Raw genomic sequence first — 7,528 nt, forward strand, 5'->3', positions numbered from 1 at the left:
GACTATTCTTAGGATACAAGGAAATGGAGGGTGGGGGTTGGCTTCTATCCTCCTTTCTTCTCCCCACAGAGATTCCATTTTGAATATCCTGATTCCTGAAGTTAATTGCCAATGAGGGATCTCAAGTTCCTCAAGGCCTCTGCAGAATCAACCCATACACGTCTTTTCCCTGTCTCTTCCATTAGTCTTCAGGGATCTCTCACTGCAGAAATATTCACCTCCACTCTGGCTGAGGCTTTTGGGAGAAGAGCTCCTAATAGTCACCCAGAAAAGCTCATGCTTCTGATCCCTCCACTTCTCCAGCTGTCTGAGTTGATGGGAAAGGAAGAGACTGGTTCAGGTAAGATCAAAGGATGGGCTCTGCAGATAGAATTCATTCTCCTTAGAAACTGTTCCAGCCTCTGCTCTTAATCCACATTGAAGACCTTCCTGTTCTGATCAATCTCCTGTTCTGATCAGCTCGATCACTTTTACCCATTCCCTGCTCACAGGTCCCCCTGCCCCACCCTAGAAGTAGATGGTGATGAAAGCTTTATTTCCAACCACGCCATTGTTTCTCTAGCCTTTTCAGGGAGATTTTCAATAGAGCAAGAATTGGAGACTCCTAGAGCATTATCTGAGTCCCTTGCATCAGTGGAGAGGAGCGTCTCCTCCTTCTGACTGCAGCACAGACCTACCGTTATGCTCTTTTAACCAGGACTACCACAGGATGATTCTAATTCTTGGGAAGGAGAGAGAGTGTCACTCAATGAGTCAATTGCATTTATTGAGCACTTACTGTGTGCAGACCACTGCACTAAGAGCTTGGGAGGGTACAATATAACACATCCCCTGTCCACACTGAGCTCACAGACTAGAGGGGAGAACAGAAAATAATATAAATAGATGAATTACAGATATGTACATAAGTGGTGGGGCTGGGAACAAGGAACCACAAAGGGAGTAAGTCAGATTGATGCAGAAGGGAGAGGGAGAAGAGGAAAGGAGAGCTTAAACAGGAAAGGCCTCTTGGAGATGTGTCTTCAATAAGGTTTTGAAGTGGGGAAGAGTAATTTTTGGATAGGTAGAATGAAAGATTTCACTCCCTCCAAGCTCTACCCCCTAGCTGAATCTATTGTCCCCCACAAGAAGAAGAGGGAGGAAGGCAGAAAAATGAGAGCAGACCGTGAGTGTTTCCCCTCTCCAGCTCTCATTCTGGACACAGGATTCTATCTATCGCTGACCCCCTGCGTATGGAGTCACCCATCTGGTAGCTCTGGTATCCTGCTTGAACATAAGATCATGCCACACTTCTTCGCTTGGCTCCCACTGTCTAAACTTGAGTATGAGGTCTCACTTGAGCAGGAGACATGGTGCTGGGGGAGGGTGTATAGCCCAACCAGCAGAAGATGGGCACTGGCACACCAGGGCATTGGGGAACCTAACACCCAGTTCACTGTAAATGTACTGTAATACACTGGAGTACTGGACCTCTTTGAATCTCCCTTTCCTGAGCTGGGCAGAGGAGCAAGTGACAAGCACTCTAGAGGACTGCTGAGAGTCAGAAGGAAGAGAGAGGTGGGAACAAGTGGGAGAATTGTAGGTATCTTTTGGCAAGGCCACCCCTCATTCTTTTGTGGGTTGATATGATATTCTTGGAGGGCAGGAAACAGAAAAGAGAGAAGAAAGGGGTGAGATGATGGAGTGACAAAGGCAGTGAGCTCTAGAGGACAAAGCATGGGAATAAAACCCATAGGATCTCGGTTCTAGTCTAATTCCAGATTTGCCCTCTGTGTGAACCTGAACAAGTCACTGAACCTCTCTGTGCCTTATTTTCCTCATCTATAAAAAGGGAATGAAAATATCTGTCTCTAGCCATCTAATAGATGATTCAGAACAAAAGAGGAATTAGGAATTTGAAATGATAAGAATGATGGTATTTTTTAAACATTTACTACGTGCCAAGCACATAGTACTAGGTGCTGGGTTAGCTAGGAGATAATCATGTCAGATACAGTCCTGATTTCATATGAGGAAGGAGAATGGGAACTGAATTCCCATGAGGAAACTGAGGCATAGATAAGGTCATTACTTTCTCATTGCCACAGAGCAGGTAGCCTTCAGGACCTAGGTCCTCTGCTTTCCAGGCCTATGCACTTTCTACTAAGCAATACCCCTTCTCAGTATGAAAGAGATTTGCAAAAGTAAAATATCAGTTTAAGGTATCATGATATAAGAAAGGATATACTGTTGGAAAAGGAAGACACAGAGTATCTTTTGAATGGACTTAAAACTGAATTCACTCTAATTCATAAAGGACCCTAGAGATGTAATTAATGTGCCTAGAAAGGGAGTTTATCTAGAGAGGTTGTCTACTGAATAGTATTGACCACCTGATTACCTAGATCCTAGAAGGTTTGAAAGTGGATCTTCCTGTGATTGTCTCTTCCAAGTCTCACCATCAGGAAATCTATGCTGGCATCTAACTAGGGTGACCATTTATTTGTCTTCCTACTAGACAGGCTAATTTCCAGCTGGTCTATCCATGTCTGGAATTGATATGACACCAGATGCCTTTATGGCTGGCATCTTTTTTATTTTTAAATGCTGATTCTCCCTCCACTTCAGCTCCATAGCCAAGTCCCACGACTCAGATAGACAAGATAGACAAGATTGAGGTATAGTGAGAAGGCTAGCATTAGGGGAGTGTAGAGTGAGAGCTGGGTTGTGATAGGGAGTACTGAGGTGAACTAGGAAGGGACTAGGTGATTAATGCTTTAAAGCTCTTGGTAAGGAATTTCTGTTTGATGTGGAGGTAGGTGGACAACCACTGGAGGTTCTTAAGGAGTGGGGAAAAATGTACTAAGCATTTTATAGAAAAATGATCCAGGGAGCAGAGTGAAGTGTGAACTGGAGTGGGGAGAGATAGGAGGTAGGTAGGTCATCAAGGAGGCCAGTACAGTAATCAAGGCAGGATAGGCCTTGATTTTGGATTTTGGATTTTTGAGTTTGGATTAACACAGTAGCAGTGTGGGTGGAGAGAAAAGGGCAGATTTTAGTGATGTTGTGAAGGATAAACCTCCAGGATTTAAAGACAGACCAAATATGTGAGTTGAATGAGAGAGAGAACGGCAAGGTTATGGGCTTATGAGTCAGGAAGGATGGTGTTGCTGTCAACAGTGATAAGAAAATTGAGGAAGGGCAGGTTTGGGTGGGAAGATAAGGAGTTCTATTTTGAACAAATTAAGTTTGAGGATTAGGTAGGACATTCAAGGAGCGATGTCTTGAAAGCAGGAGGAAATGTGAAACTGCAGAGAGGAAGTTGACGCAACACACCTAGTTGCCCACAAACATACCCACTCCAGGATTTCCAATGATTCATGTGTTGTCACACAGAGTACTCTGGATATGCAGCAATAGTGTGGTGGTGCTCCCTTGCAGTATTTTAATGATTCACACTGATTTAGCAGGATCCTAGAGCATTTCCTGGAAATGTCCTTGACCTTCACTTGCTCCACAGTTATTCCCTTCTAAGTTCATATGAACTCTGCTGCTTCACCCAACCTGCAGGCCTCAGCTGCAAGAGCCATGACTCTGAAAATTAAAAAAAAAACAATCAAAACATACACAAAAAATATATATAAAAAAGCAGATCTAAAAGAACTGGTCTCATATAATGACCGGGCAATGGATGGCCCATCTGTAAACTAGGCTGTAAAGAATGAAACTGAACAAATTGTCACCTTAACATTCACCCAACCAGAGCTCATCCTTTCATTCTTTTTTTTCTTTACTTCCCTATAGGAGCCAAGCCCATATACTGAAGACCATCTGATCCGCCCTTTCTTCTCCACCCAAACGGCTACCTTACTGCTACGGGCTCTCGTTATTTCCCGGCTAGACTACTGTGTCAGCCTGCTCTCTGATCTCCCCTCCTCCTCTCTCGCCCCACTCCAGTCTATTCTTCTCTCCGCTGCCCAGCTCATCTTCCTGCAGAAACGATCTGGGCATGTCATTCCCCTTCTTAAACAACTCCAGTGGTTGCCTATCAATCTCCGCTCCAAACAAAAACTCCTCACTCTAGGCTTCAAGGCTCTACATCACCTTGTCCCTTCCTACCTCTCCTCCCTTCTCTCTTTCTACCGCCCACCCCGCACGCTCCGCTCCTCTGCCGCCCACCTCCTCACCGTCCCTCAGTCTCGCCTATCCCACCGTCGAACCCCGGGCCACGTCCTCCCGCGGTCCTGGAACGCCCTCCCTCCTCACCTCTGCCAAACTGATTCTCTTCCTCTCTTCAAAACCCTACTTAAAACTCACCTCCTCCAAGAGGCCTTCCCAGACTGAGCTCCTCTTCTCCCTCTACTCCCTCTGCCACCCCCCCTTCACCTCTCCGCAGCTTAACCCTCTTTTCCCCCCATTTCCCTCTGCTCCTCCCCCTCTCCCTTCCCATCCCCTCAGCACTGTACTCGTCTGCTCAACTGTATATATTTTCATTACCCTATTTATTTTGTTAATGAAATGTACATTGCCTCGATTCTATTTAGTTGCCATTGTTTTTACGTGATGTTCTTCCCCTCGACTCTATTCATTGCCATTGTTCTTGTCTGTCCATCTCCCCCGATTAGACTGTAAGCCTGTCAAACGGCAGGGACTGTCTCTATCTGTTGCCGACTTGTTCATTCTAAGCGTTTAGTACAGTGCTCTGCACATAGTAAGCGCTCAGTAAATACTATTGAATGAATGATTATGAGGAAGTTGCAGAGGATGAAAGAGGAATAGTAATATTGCAATTACATCTTCACCTTCTAGGCAGTCCACAGGTTAGTAGTAGGATTGAACTGTAAGCCTACTGTGGGCAGCAAATGTGTCTACCAACTTTGTTGAATTGTGCTCTTCCCATTGCTTACTACAGTGCTCTGTACACACTGTACAATATCACTGATATAGTGAGAAGGAGGAGGGGTAAGGATAGTAGTAGGAGTGGAATTTATTGAGCCTCCAGTTGGTGCAGCACATTGTTCTAGGCTCTTGGGAGGTACAGAATAATGAAGTGACATATTACCTGCCCACAGGACCCTTTTACCCTGCCTCTGTGCTCAGGCACTATTGGTAACTAGCTTTCATTTTCTTCTGCAGCATTTTCAGTGAAAGAGGTCCCTGCCAGGAAGAGATGGGAGAGGTCAACCATAGCTGTATGGGAGATTTCATCCTGGCAGGCTTCTCTAATCAGCCAGAGGTGGAAGCACTACTCTTTGGGCTCATCTCCATCTTCTACTTCTTGACCCTAGTGGGGAACTCGACCATCATCCTGGAATCCTGCTTTGACCCTTGCCTCCACACCCCCATAAACTTCTTTCTTAGCAACCTCTCCTTCCTGGAGCTCGGCTTCATCACTAGTTGTGTCCCCCAAATGCTGGTCAACCTGATTCGTTCAGACAGGGTCATCAGTCACCTTGGTTGTGTTGTCCAGTTATATATTTTTCTGTGGCTTGGAGCCACCAAGTGTGTCCTGCTAGTGGTCATGGCCTTTGACCGTTATGTGGCCATCTGCCGACCCCTGAACTACTTGACTATTATGCATCCACGGCTCTGCTTCTTGCTGGCTGCTATAGCTTGGGGGGCTGGGCTAATTCAGGCCTTGATCCAGTCTTCGTCCACCCTCCGCCTGTCTTTCTGCCACACCTGACTAGTGGATGACTTCGTGTGCGAGGTGCCTGCTCTGATCCACCTTGCATGTGGGGACACCACCCTCAACGAGGTCCAGATGTCTGTAGCCAGTGTCCTCTTCCTGGTGGTGACCTTGATATTGATCCTGATTTCCTATGGCCACATTGCTGTGGCTGTGCTGAATATCAAATCAGGCCTGGAGGATGTCGCAAGGCCTGGAGAACCTGTGGATGTTGTCTCCCTCTTTTACGGCACTGTCTCAGCCATCTACCTCCATCCCAAGAACCACTATGCTCAGCAGAAGTGCAAATTCCTCACCCTCTTGTACACTGTGGTCACCCCTACACTCAACCCGCTCATCTACTCCCTGCAGAACACTGAGGTCAAGAAGGCTATTAGGAGACTGGCAAGGATAGGGAGAGGCTTCCAAAAGACTTAAAACACTGAACCAAGAGAGGTGGCCTCTTAGTGGAGGGATGTGACTAACCTTGAAGGGTGGGCATGATAGATTCATTTCCAAGATCAGGGTATTATTAGAATTCTAGAACAGGAAAGGAACTCAAAAATCAGCTAGGCCAGATTTTTGCTTCCATTTTGGTTCAGTGCCTAACCACAGAGACCATACAGTGGCCCTTTACTCAAAGGAAACTCCATGACCGAGTGGAACAAGCACCGGTTTGGGAGTCACGAGAACTGGGTACTAGTCCCAGGTTAGCCACTAGCTTGTTGAGAGACTTTGGATGAGTCTTTGAACCTCTCTAGGCCTTAGTTTTCTCATATGTAAAATGGGGATGATATGCCAGCTCTCCCTAGAAGTAATATATTTACTTAACAGTTACAATTTGCACAATGCTGTGTTAAGCCCCAGGAGAGACTACATAGGTGGTAGTTAGACACAATCCCTATCCCTCAGGGGGTTCCGAATCTACATCTGAGATTGTAAGCTTCATGTGGGACAGGGAGTGTATTTTCATATGATTATCTTGAATCATCCTCCAGTTATTGCCCCATTTCCAAGCTTCTTGAGCAGGTTGTCTACACCCCCGACCTCCACGTCCTCTCTTCCAATTCTCTTCTTGACTCCCTCTGATCTGGCTTCTGCCTCCTTCACTCCATGGAAACTACCCTATTAAAGTTCACCTGTGAACTCCTTCTTGCCAGAACCAATGACTTCTACTCCATCCTAATCCTCCTAGACCACTCAGCTGACTTCTACACTGTGGACCACCCACTTCTCCTGGAAACATTATCTAACCTAGGATTGGCTGACACCGTCCTCTCTTGGTTCTCCTCCTCTTTCTCTGATGCTCATTCTCAATCTCTTTAGTAGGCTCCTCTTCTGCCTCCCACACCCTAACTGTGGGAGCCCCTCAAGGCTCAATTCTGGATTCCTATTCTCCATTTAAATCTACTCCCTTGGAAAACTTATTCATTCCTATGGCTTCAACTAACATCTCTGTGCAGATGATTCCCAAATCTACATCTGCAACCCTGATCTTTCTCCTTCTCTGCAGTCACGTATTTCCTCCTGCCTTCAGGACATCTCTACTTGAATGATCTGCTGATACCTCAAACTTAACATGTCAAAACATAACCCCTCATTTTCCCACTCAAACCCTGTGCTCTCCCTAACTTTCCCATCACTGTAGACAGTACCACCTTTCTCCCTATCTCATACTCCCATAACCTTGGTATTATCCTCAACTAATATCTCTCATTTACCCACATATTTAATCTGTCACCAGTTACTGTTGGATCTACCTTCACAACATTACTAGAATCCATCCTTTCCTCTCTAACCAAACAGCTACCACGTTTATCCAAGAACTTATCCCATCCCACCTTGATTACTGCCTCAGCCTCTTCCTGACTTCCCTGTATT

The 7,528-nt window shown here is 45.8% G+C and overlaps 1 pseudogene; it reads left to right on the plus strand.

Moving 5' to 3' along the window:
- The first annotated feature begins 5,149 nt into the window (after window positions 1-5,149).
- On the plus strand, window positions 5,150-6,085 carry LOC114805745 (annotated as a pseudogene).
- Window positions 6,086-7,528: the final 1,443 nt, after the last annotated feature.

The sequence above is a fragment of the Ornithorhynchus anatinus genome, chromosome 19, assembly GCF_004115215.2.
Source record: "Ornithorhynchus anatinus isolate Pmale09 chromosome 19, mOrnAna1.pri.v4, whole genome shotgun sequence".
NCBI lineage: Eukaryota > Metazoa > Chordata > Mammalia > Monotremata > Ornithorhynchidae > Ornithorhynchus > Ornithorhynchus anatinus.